Consider the following 15,208-nt stretch of genomic DNA (forward strand, 5'->3'; position numbering starts at 1 on the left):
ATCCTTAGCATTGCCAAGGAGGTGGGTGAGGCTCCCACCACCACCGCTGCGCTCGCAGCCGTCAGCCCTGCTTGTGGCCAAGCAGAGCTCCCACTGTAGGAGCACACTGACCACCAAGGGGCAGCTCCTGCATTGAGCGTCTGCCCCCTGGTGGTCAGTGCATGTCATAGTGACCGGTCATTCTGCCGTTAGGGTCAATTTGCATATTACCCTTTTATTATATAGGATGGCCAAGTAATATGCCACTGTATATATGTACCACAAATTTTTTTATTCACTTGACTATTGATGGACACTTGGGTTGCTTCCATATTTTGGCTACTGTAAATAATGCTACAATGAAAATTATATCTTTTAGTGTTTTGGGTTTCTTTGAATATATACCCAGACGTGGAATTGCTGGGTCATAAGCCAATTCCATATTTAATTTTTTAGGAACCTCCATACCATCTACATTAATAAAAGACAAACATGCAAGTTGGCCATACCTTTGCTATGCCTTAAGCCACGCCCACCAGCCAATCAGAGCGACTATATGCAAATTAACCCAACCAAGATGGCAGCCAGCAGCCACAGAGCTAGAGCAAGCAGGAGGCTTGGTTGCCCCAATGATGGAGGAAGCCAAGCTTCCTCACCTGCCGCGGCTGGCTCTGAGCTCCACTCAAAGCAACAAAGTTTCAATTGTAGAAGGTAAATAAACCCCAGATACCTGCTTTCAGCTGGCTGTGGCTGGAGTGAGCAGGAGGCTTTCCTCCCGCCCGCCCTGGCTGGCTCTGAGCTCCTCTCAAGGCTACAAAGTTTCAATTATAGAAGGTAAATAAATCCCAGACTAAAACAAGAAAAAAGAAAAAGAGGAGAGGCTGGGAGCTCCCGTCGCCAGGGGGCTTAGCCAGCCTGAAAACGGCCCTCAACCCCTCACCCAGACTGGCCAGGCACCCTAGTGGGGACCCCCCACCCTGATCCGGGACACCCTTCAGGGCAAACCAGCCAGCCCCCACCCATGCACCAGGCCTCTATCCTATATAATAAAAGGGTAATATGCAAATTGACCCTAACAGCAGAAAGACTGGGAATGACTGGTCACTATGACACACACTGAACACCAGAGGGCAGATGCTCAATGCAGGAGCTGCCCCCTGGTGGTCAGTGCGCTCCCACAGGGGTAGCTCTGCTCAGCCACAAGCCAGGCTGACGGTTGCCAGCACAGCGGTGGTTGTGGGAGCCTCTCCCGCCTCCTCAGCAGTGCTAAGGATGTCCAACTGCAGCTTAGGCCTGTTCCCCGCTGGCAAGTGGACATCCCCCGAGGGCTCCCAGGCTGCCAGAGGGATGTCTGACTGCCAGCTTGGGGCCGATCCCCCAGGGAGCAGGCCTAAGCCAGCAGGTGGACATCCTCCGAAGGGTCCCAGACTACGAGAGGGCACAGGCCGGGCTGAGGGACCCTCCCCCCCCCCCCCCACAGTGAACAAATTTTTGTGCACCGGGTCTCTACTTTTACATAATGGCTGTACCAGTATGCATTCCCACCAACAGTGCATGAAGGTTCCTTTTTCTCCACATCCTAACACTTGTAATTTGTTGATTTATTGATGATAGTCATTTTGGCAGGTGTGGGGTGATATCTTATTATGGCTTTAATTTGCATTTTTCTAATGATTAGTCATGCTGAGCATCTTTTCATTTGTCTATTAGCCATCTCTATGTCCCGTGTCTAATCAGATCCTTTACCCATTTTTTAATTGGATTGTTTGTTTTTTTGGTGTTGAGTTGTATGAGTTCTTTATAAATTTTGGATATTAACCCCTTATCAGATTTGCCACTGATGAATATCTTCTCCCATTCACTGGGTTGTCTTTGTTTTGTTGATGATTTCCTATTCCTTTATTGTGCAAAAAGTTTTTACATTGATGTAGTCTGATTTGGTTTTTTTTTTTTTTTTTTTTTTTAAATATATTTTATTGATTTTTTACAGAGAGGAAGGGAGAGAGATAGAGAGCCAGAAACATCGATGAGAGAGAAACATCGATCAGCTGCCTCCTGCACATCCCCCACTGGGGATATGCCCGCAACCCAGGCACATGCCCCTGACCGGAATCGAACCCGGGACCTCTCAGTCCGCAGGCCGACGCTCTATCCACTGAGCCAAACCGGTCTCGGCAGATTTGGTTTTTTTTGTTATTATTGTTTCCCTTGCCCCAGGAGATATATCAGAAAAAATAATGCTAAGAAATATGTCAGATTTTACTGCCTATGTTTTCTTCTAGGAGTTTTATGGTTTCAATTCTTACATTTAAGTTTTTAATCCATTTTAAATTTATTCTTGTATATGGTGGGAAAAGGTGGTCTAGTTTCATTTTGTTGCATTTATCTGTCCAATTTTCCCAACACCATTTATTAAATAGGTTGTCTTTACCCCACTGTATATTCTTGCCTCCTTTGTCACTGGTGTGGGTTTACTTCTGGGCTCTCTATTCTGTTCCACTGATCTGCAGACACAGATCAATACCATGCTGTTTTGATTACTATCACTTTATAGTATAGTTTGATATCAAGTAGCATGACACCTCCAATTTTGTTCTTCTTTCTCAAGACTGCTGTGGCTATTCAAGCTCTTCTGTGGTTCCATATACACTTTTGAATTATTTTTTCTAGTTCTGTGAAAAACACCATTGGTATTTTGATAGGGATTGTGAATGCTAACTCTCTGCAAAAAGGATTACATCTTGTTTCTTACAGGGAATTCAATGGATACTCAATAAACATTATCAAATACCCACAGCATCTATTCCACTATCTTTCAACCAGATGCTCACTAATTATTAAACCCTTAGCAATGTTATTTACCATCATTGCCAGATCCTAGACAAAGGAAAGTGGAAAAAGATCATACTCAAATTAGACCCTGGTACTGATCAGACCCAGACTGCAGTGATCTATATTTATGATAATATAAAGTTTTAAAAATTACCAGAGGGAAAGAGAGGTGGGAGGAAATAGAAGAGGGTAATGGGGAGATAAGTGTTGACAAAAGGAATACTGACTTTGGATGGTAAACACACAATATAATATATAGATGATAGATTTGTATACCTAAAACCTATATAATTTTATTAACCAATGTCACCCCAACAAATTAAATTAAATTTTTAAAAAATTATCCATGAATCTTATCCAAGCTCTTTCAACTGATTTAATTAAGATATAGTTTTAATAGGTGCATTGAAGTCAAAGGTGTGACCCCTAGTTCCAGCAATTATCAGCTAGATTCCAGGTTCTCTCAACGTAAAATTTTACTTAACTTAAAGGACTACTGTTGAAGTTAAATAAGATGACTATTTAAAGTGCCTACTACAAAGGAAGCAGTCAATAAATACATTGCAGCTATTATTGCTGTTAAAATTATGATTAAGCATAAGCTAAAAATTATTCATAATATAAATTACATTACATTAAAGTACATTATGAAATCAATATTCTGGTAAAATATGGGACATAAAACATAATCCCTTCTTGAACATGATTTGCTTACCACTATGATAGACTTCCCCAGAAAAATGATCTCTGTAGAAAGATAAACTTGTCAAGGATCTGGGGGGAAAGGTTTTGCATAGATACAAAGACTATGCACCAAAACTCAATTTTATGCAACATTTTTATATTTAATAGGTGCCTTAGAATCTGAATGCCCAGCCTTTTATTATTAATGAAATCTTGTACCAGTCCCCTGATTCCTTATAATCCATATCTCACTGTCATTTCAAAATGTGACTGCAATGTCTATAGAGGTTGGGTTGAGATTAAAGTAACAATAAGCTATGTATCACCTTGTTCCTATTAGACCAGTTAAAATTTTAAAGGAGTTGCCCTGGTCAGGTGGCTCAACTGGTTGGAGTGTCGTCCCATACACCAAGGTTATGGGTTCGATCCACAGTCAGGGCATATACAAGAATCAACCAATGAATGCATCAATTTGTGGAACAACAAATCCCTCTCTCTCTCAATCTTTCTCTCTCTCTCTCTCTCTCTCTCTCTCTCTCTCTCTCCCCTTTCTCCTCTCTAAAATCAATCAACAATTTTTTTTAAAAAATGAAAGTGGCCGTGTGCATAAATACATCTTACTGGGAACAGACAAACCCCTTTTTTCACACTCCATCATCATTTGTGCTTTATTTTTAAGTTTTGTTACTTTTGTTATTTACTTAATCAAGTGGGAGACTCAATTGTCCTAAATTTCTGCTTTGAAAAACACTTATGTTCCCCTAGAAACCACCATATTAATCTTAATAGCATATGTGCTAGGCACTGTTCTATGTGCTTTATCAACCCTTTTATTCCTCACAAAACCAGTGTGGTTCTCAACCCGAGGTGATTTTTGTCTCTCCACCCTAGGAAACATATGGCAATATCTGGAGACATTTTTGCTTGTTACAGCTGAAGGGTTGCTACTGGCATCTGCAGGCAGCAGCCATGTATACAGCTAAACACCTTAAAACACACAGGACAGCCCCCCACAACACAGAATTATAAAGCCCCAATGTTGATAGTGCTGAGCTGAGAAACCCTGCAATGACCCTACAAGGTAGGTACTACTGTTGTTCCAATTTTTCAGATGAAGAAACCAAGGCACTGAGAAGGTAAGTAAATTGCTTAAGGTCACAGATCTAGCAGATGGCAAAGCCAAGATGTGAGCCTAACAGTCTAGCTCCAGAGTCCATGCTCTCTTTTTTTTTTTTTTTAAATCCTCACTCAAGGAAATTTTTTCCATTGATTTTTAGAGAGAGTGAAAGAGAGAGGGAAAGGCAGAGAGAAATATCGATGTGAGAGAAACACATCGATTGGTTGCCTCCTGCATGTGCCCCTACCATTGCCCAGGCCAGGAAGGAACCTGCAACCGATGTGCTCTTGTTCATAATCGAACCCAGGACCTTTCGGTCCACAGGCTGACGCTCTATCCACTGAGCCAAACTGGCTAGGGCCAGAGTCCATACTCTTAACCTTTCAGAAGGAAGACCTAGTTGAGAAGCTTACCCACAACTTTCTCTTCTTCTTCCTGGATTCCAAGCTTGTTTGGGACAATAACTTATTTCTTTGGTCATTCATTCACAATTCCATCTATCCATCTATCTATTTAACAAGTATTCACTGAGCATCCACTATGTGTCTGATACTGCTCAGTGAACAAGATAAGGCCTCTGTTTTTGTGATATATATGTTCCTCACTCATATTCCCCCACCATATTTACTAGTTCTTGAACATGCTAAGCACGATTGCACCTGTGTCTGGAAAGTTTTTCCCCAGAAGAATATGAGCATGGATCACTCCTTCACTTCATTCCGGTCTCTGCTCAAATGTCATTTTCTTAGAAAGGCTTTTTCCTAGCACCCTTTCTAAATTAGGTACAGACTTTTACCATCTATCCCCTTTCCCAGCTTTATATTTCTTAATAGCATTTCTCATCCCTAATATTACATTACATTGTATTTGCTCATTGTCACTGACTTCACTCTGACCAATAGAACATAAGCTCCATGAGAGCTCTATCTTCAGAACTGAGAAATCTACCTCGCACATAATCAGCATTCAATAAGTATTTGTTGAATGACTAGATTAGCAAACATCTTTTTAATATAGCATCTTCTCATGAATACCAGAGTTCACCTGGACTTCTGCAACTACCTCTTATTTGGTCTCTCTGCCACCTTTCTTAGTCCCCTTCAATTAATCTACATTGAAACCAGAATAATCTTTCTAAAATACAAATCTAATGTCATGCCTCTACTCAAAACCCTTCAATGATTCCCCATTGGTCTCAGGATAAAGACCAAACTCCTAAGGCATTTCTAGGCCTCCTTGAATCTCTGTTATTTTTACCATTCATCTTCTCACATTTAATAGCTGTAGTCATAGCACTATTAGTAATAGCTAACATGTACTGAGCACTTGCTGTGTGCCACGCATTAATCTAAGGACATTATATGTCCTAAATAATTTAGTCCTGATCTGTGAGGTAGGAATTATTGTTATATCTATTTTCAGATGGGGAAACTGAGGCACAAAGAAATAACTGTCCAAGGGCAACTACTAAGTGGTAAATCCAGGATGTAAGCCCAGGCAGTCAGGCTCCAGAGCCCTCACTCATATCCAAATATTCTGCGCTGTCTCTACATCAACTGTAACAAAAGTCCTTCACTTCCTCAAACGTGCTATTTCATTTCACACCCCCAGGTCTTCACACAGTTCTCAATGGTGAAACATACTTCAGATCATAGCTTACACATTCCTTCTTCTGCAAGGCCTTCCTGCCATGTTCCCTAGAATTGTTTGGATCCCCCTGCTCTGTTCTCCCATGTCATCCTAAATTTCCCATTATAACCTCCATTCTATTTTATTATAATTACTTGTCTTCCTTCACCAATAAATTTCAGGCTGCATGACGACAGGAACTATGTTTATCTTGTTCACCACTGTACCCCCAGCACCTACCATAGGCCTGGGATATATGCGGGGCTGAGTGAATAATTTCTTATGGTACTGGTACCATGAGGCCTTTCCTAACCACCTCCTAAAAGTAATTCATTGTTTCTCTAAGAACCCTGCTCATATGGCACATATTTTATGCCTCATATTTTGTTACATGTCTATCAAAATAATGTATATACATGTATTCTTATTCTGTATGCGTGTAAAAATCAGGTACAATATCATATATTTATGAAATTTCTGGAGTGATTTTCACAAACTTAGCACTTAATTACTGTGTATAAGGGATCTATTATTTCTTATAGATGCCTGTAAATCAACTTAACAGTAATTATTGAAAGAAATAGACTGATAATTACTCAAGAGTTTAAAATGACTCCTCACTATCTGATAAAGGCCAAGCTCTTCAATTTAACACTCAGGGTGCTCAATAATCCAGTTCCTTATTACCTATGCAACTCAATCTTCTTTTCCAACTATCCCATATCTATAATTCTTTTTTTATATATATATTTTATTGATTTTTTACAGAGAGGAAGGGAGAGAGATAGAGAGTTAGAAACATCGATGAGAGAGAAACATCGATCAGCTGCCTCCTGCACATTTCCCACTGGGGATGTGCCCGCAACCCAGATACATGCCCTTGACCGGAATCGAACCCGGGACCTTTCAGTCCGCAAGCCAATGCTCTATCCACTGAGCCAAACCGGTTTCGGTCAATATCTATAATTCTAATCAAGAAGAAAACCTTATTTTTCCTTGAATACCATGCCTAGTCTAGTTTGCAGATCGTGCCTTAAGGATCCTCTTCCTACCTATACACCTTTGATTTACCCTTATCTTCTCTGACTCCTCCTGCCTATCCAAATCGCGCTTTCTCTCAAAGGTCCAGCTCTACTCTTACCTCCTCTCTGAAGTTTTCCTGACCTTATTTCTCTCTCTTTTCTAAGGAAGTTATAATTCTCTGTAACCCCTGTATCTCCAAAAAGAATACGTTCTCTGAATCTCAGAATCACTCCTTCTACTTCTCAGAAATCCCTCAGAGTATCTACCAGAGTGTTAAGTATATAATCAATAATAAATACTTGCTAGTTAAAAGAGAAATCTCACAGTAGCCATACATATTATCAACCCTCAACCACCCACGCTAACAGTAGAAGCCATTGCATAGAATGACAACCTACTGGATGAGTGCAACTACTAGTATCTTTTAGAGTGGGCCGGAATGCCTGTATTTGTATAAGTACTATGTACTTGTTTCCAATTTTCCACAAAGTTACAAAGCTGCCACAAATGGTCTAACTACACAATTCTTCCATCGTCAGGGCCCAGAGCCTGCTCAGCTTATCATTCCATAAAGGCAAACAACTGTATAACTTTTCCTCATCTGTGACACAAAGATAAAAATAAGCAGAGGTAGTCATATTCTAAACATCTGCTGGTTCACACCTTCTCCTAATAGGGAGATCATCTATTCTAACTCTTAGTGTTTGTATCAATAAAGTGCTTTTGTAAACAGAATACAGTGACAATAAGAATTTGAAAGAGAGATTTGCCAAAGAAAATCCCTGTGATGATCTACTCTTACTATAATCCAGAATTGATAAAAAGCCAAGTTTTCCCCATAATCCCTAGAGATTTGCCTCAGCCTACAGCTATTTTCCCTGAGAGTTTCTAAACTCCTAAAACTCTCTCCGGTTAGCTTCTCTTCCTCATGCAAATGGTCAAAGTTTTCTTATAACAACATACCATACAACTGAAAAGCTAAGTTCCTCAGTCTGAATTTTTGTTTATACCTGATAGAAGCTACAGCTTTCTCCCAGAAGGATTTCAAAATGCTGAAGCTTATCTCCAGAAAACTCTTCAAATACTTTTCAGTAACCTAATGGCAACTGCTTTGCTACTAAAAAATTTCCCAACATCTTCCTGTTTTGGCAGGCCCTGCTGGAATCCCCCTCCCCATAAGGGGAATTTGAGTAAAAACACTGCCAGCTTCAAGTTCCCTTAGGCAAATTTCCAGCCTCTGTGCAAGGCCATGAGGTTAAACATTTCTCAGTGACGCAGACTCCCTCAGAGGGAGGAACAAGGAAAAAATAAAAATCAAGACTTATTCTTCCCAGTGCAGTAAATCAAGAGACAGCAGCCAACTCCTAAAAAATAAAATGTGGCCGAAACCGGTTTGGCTCAGTGGATAGCGTCGGCCTGTGGACTGAAAGGTCCCAGGTTCGATTCCAGTCAAGGGCATGTACCTGGGTTGCGGGCACATCCCCAGTGGGAGATGTGCAGGAGGCAGCTGATCGATGTTTCTCTCTCATCGATGTTTCTGGCTCTCTATCTCTCTCCCTTCCTCTCTGTAAAAAATCAATAAAATATATTAAAAAAATAAAATGTGAGGGAAGCTAAACTATATAATGTTTGATTTGCTAAGGCCCCCAGTAGGAGCACAGAACCAGGATGATAGCTGTGAAATGGGAGAAAAAGTTACTGCAGAACCAGCAGTCCAGCCAAATCGACAGATAAATTTCCAGGTTCTCTAGAGAAATCTCTAGAATATTAATACACATGTTTCCAGCCACTGTATAATTTATAATTAAAGCATAGTGACTGAATCGGTGGTTGTGGAAGAAAATGGAGTCACACATGAGGCAAATCATTACTAGGATTAAAATGCGTATGAGGTGGAAGAATGGAAAAACTAAAGGAAAGTATGCTTAATCGACTTGTTGGGAAAAGAGTAGAAGGCTGATCACAGGAAGGTAAACTTATCTGAGGGGCTGGTAGAGCTCTTGAACCTTTGGCCCCCAGCAGTTAGAAAAAAAGAATGAACTTTAGAGTTCGAAAGGGCTTATTACTTTTAAGAAAATTCCTATGTTAAAAATACTGTTACATTTGTACAGCACCTTAAATAAAAAGTATTATATACTTGCTATGTACTGGGATCTGGGGAAACAGAAATAGGACACCTCCCCTGCACTGAAGGACCTTATGATGATGAGACCTGCTAGGAACAATAACGTAATTAAACAATTGCTCTGGTGGTTTGTACCAAGTATGGGGTGAGCACAGGAGTACCTAAGTATGTCTGGAATCAATGACAGCATGCATTTCGGAAGAGGCAGCCCTTGCTGGGACTTGAAAGATGAGTAGAAGTTAGTAGTCTGGCAGGCAGAGAGAGAATAGGTCAAAGCAGAGGGAAGATTATATGAAAAGAAACAGAAAATTAAAAGAGCACAGAATGTTTTATAAAAGCAGTTAAGCATTGCTGGGGACTGAAGTTGGAAGTGATAAGAAATGACTGAATAACAGGAGACCAAATAGACAAATATAATAGTTTAAATTTTACCCCACAAGAAGTTGAATAATTCTGAAAAGAAAAAAAAATAATTAGAACTGACTGTAGGAAAAAGTACGTTGGCAGCTGTATAAATGACAGATTAGAAGAGTCAGGTTATAGGCAGGGAGACCAATAAGAAGGCTACTGAAACCACAGTGAGAAATTATCAAAGTCTGATCTAGGGCAATGAGACAAAATAGAAGTCTAAATAGAGGTACAATCTACAGAACTCAGATACTAAAGAGATGTGAGGAATACAGGCAAAGAAGAATTAAGAATGATTCCTAATTTTTTGGTTAGGCAACTGGTACTGATTAGGGAATGAAGGGGTAGTCCTAGAATGGTGACATCAGTTTTAACTATGTAAAAGGCTGAAGTGTATATGAGTCATCTAGATGTCTAGGTGGGAAGAATTCACAGATTAAATGAAGCCAGAGCTCAGGATACAGATACAGATACAGACATCCTGATAGGTGATAGTTGAAGCCACAAGTTGGGATGAGATTGCTAGAGAGAATGTACAGGCTGAGAAGAAAAAAGAGTCAAGGACTAACCCTGGGAAATACTAGTACTTAGAGCAGGGGTCCTCAAACTATGGCCCATGGGCCACATGCAAATACTAATATTGTATTTGTTCCCGTTTTGTTTTTTTACTTCAAAATAAGATATGTGCAGTGTGCATAGGAATTTGTTCATAGTTTTTTTTTTTAAACTATAGTCCAGCCCTCCAACGGTCTGAGGGACAGTGAACTGGCCCCCTGTTTAAAAAGTTTGAGGACCCCTGACCTAGAGGCAGGAAGAGTAGACTGAGAGATAGGAGGCAAACTGGAGAGAGAATGGTGTCTATAGTTTAGTTGCCCAGGATGTGAATGCCTTTCCCATTTGGGGGAAATTCCATGATAGGGGGCAGGCAGGCCCCTCTTATTACTACAGAAGCTGAAGAGGAACAGAGAGTCCCTCTCTCAGCATCCTGGCATCTAGCTCACAAACACAGCCCAAGTCTGGCCAATAAGGTTCTCCCATTTAGAACTTTAAAAATTGGGGGAATGACACAAAGTTGGAAAGTATAATCAGAAATTATTCATGGCACTGCCACAAGTGTCTACTGGTGGCAATGCCAACAGCAACCAGAGTTCGTTGGAGACCAGGCCAGCAGCAATGGCAAAGAAGATCCAGTGAGCAGTGCCAGTGAAAGAGTCCTCTGCAGACCAGTTCTGTGGCAAGGTCATCACTGTTTAAAATGTGCTCATTTCTGTACCTTTTCTTTATTTTTAAATTTTTTATTTAGTGATTTTAGAGAAAGGAAGGGAGAGAGTGGAACAACTGACTTGTTCCACTTATTTATGCATTCACTGGTTGGTTCTTGTATGTGCCCTGACCAGAGTTTGACATATAGGGACAATGCTCTAAACCAGCTCTCTACCACCGGTTCTCAACCTGTGGGTCGCGACCCCTTTGGCGGTCGAACGACCCTTTCACAGGGGTCGCCTAAGACCATCCTGCATATCAGATATTTACATTATGATTCATAACAGTAGCAACATTACAGTTATGAAGTAGCAACGAAAATAATGTTATGGTTGGGTCACAACATGAGGAACTGTATTTAAAGGGCTAGAAGGTTGAGAACCACTGCTCTAAACCAACTGAACTACCCAGCCAGGGCCTCTACTCACTTTCTGACCTTTATCAACCAGCCTTCTTATTAAGCTGTGCATTATCCAATACTTTTCAAAAAAAATTATTTTATGCTTAAGTTAATCAAAGAACCCCAAGTAATACAGAATGAGGAGAGAGCATCAAATAGGGTCAAATGGTAAAGAAAGATCAAGTAAGAGGCCTAAAATGGGCTCACTGAATAGCATGGGTAGGATATCAGTGGTAATTGTCCACGTGTTACCTCATTCCATCCTTACAACACTTTCTGAGAAAGATAAAACAGGTACTACATCTTTATTTTTAGAAAAATTACTTAATGAAAAATTTGAGGCTAAAGCAGATTAAGAGGATTGCTTAAGGTCATACAGTTCTTTGTAGTATCCAGGGTTGCCCTCAAGAAAGTTATTTTATAGATGTTCATTAAAGGATATGTTAAATGTCTATACTAATTCTTATACCAAATGTCAACTAACACAGATGATGACCCCACTGGTTCCCAATATAGAACTTTCAGCTTTTTCATAAAATATAAATAATATATAGAGAATCCAAACAAAAGCACTAGGATCCTTGTAGACAACCATCCAGAAACATACCTCAAAGTACAAGAGGTTCCTTGCCACTCATCCTTCTCATAGCTCATTTATTGGTCACTACTTAAAGAATACATCATCAACTATAGGATTCAAGTGGAATAATAAGGAATCTTCTATCCCTGGCCATGAGAACCACTGTGGGAATGAGAGGTTGAGAACTATCAAAAGAAGATGATTATTTCTCAACTTCATTCCTTTGGGATATGTCACAGCCAGGAAGAGAGAAATTGGAAAAAGCAGCTTTCACAAGCTGCCAAATCCATGTCCTAGTCCCAGGGGATAATTAGCCAATGAGGTTTTGTGGAACTGATGTAATGCTGGCAGAGGCTAAGTTTTATGGTTGAACATGTAGCCTCTTGATATTTAGCTACAGGGCTAAAAGGATGACATCCTGAAAAGCCAAGAAACTCATACCCATAACACCACCACTTAGCAATTTGAATCTTAAATGTAATTTGTAAACTTGAACCAATCCATCTTTATTATGACTAGTTTATGAGAGCATCTGTTAAACTACAAATTTTCTAAATCTTATTTTATGTAACTCTTTTGTTAGGAAAAGAAATGTCTAAGTACCTACAAAGAACAAAGACAGTTCAGAAAGCTTAAAGTAACAAAAGAAATTAGGAGGGAAGTTTTCCAAGGAATAAAGTCTGTTTGTGGTACTTTAATCCTACTACCAGCACACCAAATTTAAAGCTGTCTGATGTCCTTATGAAAAGAATTTTTGAAACTGAGTACACTAAGCCAAGAGCTTTCAGAAGCACCACATATCTCATAAAAATTGTCCGTCTTCACCTTAAAAGTGCTCTGAGATGCAGGAAGTAAGAAATCAGCGGGCAGGGAGCAGAAGTACTCAGACACTAATACTCTTGATTTGAGCTTACGTAATTAAATTTCAAAATGAATGCTTGCCATTTTAATAAAATTGTTAAGTCACTTGAGTTAAATATGCCATGATGATATCCCAAATCCTGAGGCAAAACTAAGTATATTAAAAAGAAAATAATTAATTTCAACTCAATTACCGGAACAGAGGGCTCTCAAATGTTTTAGTGCCCTACCTGAAACAAGATACAATTTCTGGTTCAACCCTGAACAGAACAGTATCAAGTGATAGGAATACATTCGAATACTCTGTAGGTTTATATATCTTGACCATTTCATCAACACTGAGGACAACCTTTCTCAAAATGAGTAAGGGACAGAGAAAGATGGTACAAAAAACATGACCACTACATCTTATAAAGGAACTAGAGTCATCTTAGCAAGACGGTTTGTACTTGCTTTGTGAGAAGTAGTTTGGTTGGGGGACCTGAATACCAAATACTCCAGGAGTGGCTTTCTTCTTCCCAATCTTTCCAATATTTCATGCTCACTTCATCATTCAATAACATGCATTTATTTAGCATCTACTAGGTATCAAGCTATATAGATGCTGAATATAAAATGGTAAAACAAAATGAACAGTAACAGATATAATACCTGCATTCATAGGGCTTATTATCTAGTAAGGGAAATACACATTAAACAATAAAAAAACCCCATAAATAAAGTATAATCTCAAAGTATAAATGTGTGAAAAAGAGAAAATGAAAACCACTAGAGGGGAGGGGTATTCTCTAAGACCTGAAGGATGAGTAGGAATAAATAAAACAGGTAGAAAATAGGAAGGAAGAAAAAATGGTGAATGGAATCTATAAATTAAAGGACAAAGAACAGGAAGTGAAGTTGAAGAGGTAGGCAGGAAAAGAAAAAGTAGGACCATGCACATTGGGACACTCACCTATTAGTCCATAAGTACAAATATGACTTCAGGACTAAATATTATCTAAACCAGAATATGATCTCTAAGCATGTGGGGACCATATGTTTTTCTAGATTCTAAAACACCTTTCATGAAACACCTAGCAAATTCTACGAATACATCAAAAAAATATTTTTTCCTTTAAATTCACCCAGACTTTTCTAAAAAAAAAAAAAAAAAATTATACTAACCACCTTAATTGGAAGCGAATATAAATTTAGTAAAACCAAGTCAGTTGACCAAAAGCCTAACTCCAAGGGGATGATCAGGATAAAGGTAATGAAAGATTTGCAAACATCTCATGGACTGACTTAGCAGAAATAATATTCGGCTGTTAAAAAGTTCCTGAAAGCTCAGTACTACAGAGCTCAGAGGAAAAGGGGGAAGGAGGCCAGGACCTTTTTTCTTTCCAGAGCCAGCAAGGACCTTCACGTGGAAAATATTCCTTCTCTATAGATACACAGTTTAAATTTACTTCTTATCCACAGAAACTATTTGCTACATCGGAAAAAATTTCTAATGCACGTTTATGGCAAGACACTCAGGAGGTTTTAGTTAGTTTCAAACATATGATTCTGGTTCTGGCATGGGTATAGAGTTAGAAATCTTACTACCCTGTAACTCAAAACAGCATCCTTTCTGATCATTGTGAACAGGTACAAGAGTCACTGTTAAAACCAGGAAAGCTCGGCAGAGGTTAGAGCTTATAGGAAAGCTTTCTAAATAAGTTAAATGTAGAAAAAAGAGAAAAAAAGTCATTTCTATACAAAGAGGTCTAGAACAACGGAATTTAATATAGGTATTCAAAAAGAGCAAGAGGCTGGAGGTATTTTTTGTTCTTAACTATTATGTCATAGTATTCTAGGGGGAAGAATAAGGCTGGGAAGGAAGGGGGGCAAAAAGACAGGCAGTTTATGTCTTGAGAGAAGGGGACAAAGGAACTTAGACAAATTGGGTAGCCTGTGAAGGGTTACTAATTACTTGGGGATAAAAGGATTTTGAGTTCACATGGAAAGCAATAATGTAGTGGTAAAGAACATGGTATCTTAGCTCTATCACTCACCAGGTGTGTAGCATTTCACATATTCCTTATCTACTTTGCACCAATTTCATAATCTGTAAAATGGGATAATAAGCCCTGGGCGGTAGCTGAGTGGTTAGAGTGTCAGCCTGTACACCAAAGAGTTACTGTTTCAATTTCTGGTCAAGGGCAAGTACCTAGGTGTCAGGTTTGATCCAGGCCCAGTAGGGATGCATGCGGGAGGCAACCAGTCCATGTGTCACTCTCTCCCTCTCTGTCTCTCTCCCCCGACTCCACCCTCGGTCCTTCCCTT

The sequence above is a fragment of the Myotis nattereri genome (assembly GCF_964212035.1).
Source record: "Myotis nattereri genome assembly, chromosome: 2".
Classification (NCBI taxonomy): Eukaryota; Metazoa; Chordata; class Mammalia; order Chiroptera; family Vespertilionidae; genus Myotis; species Myotis nattereri.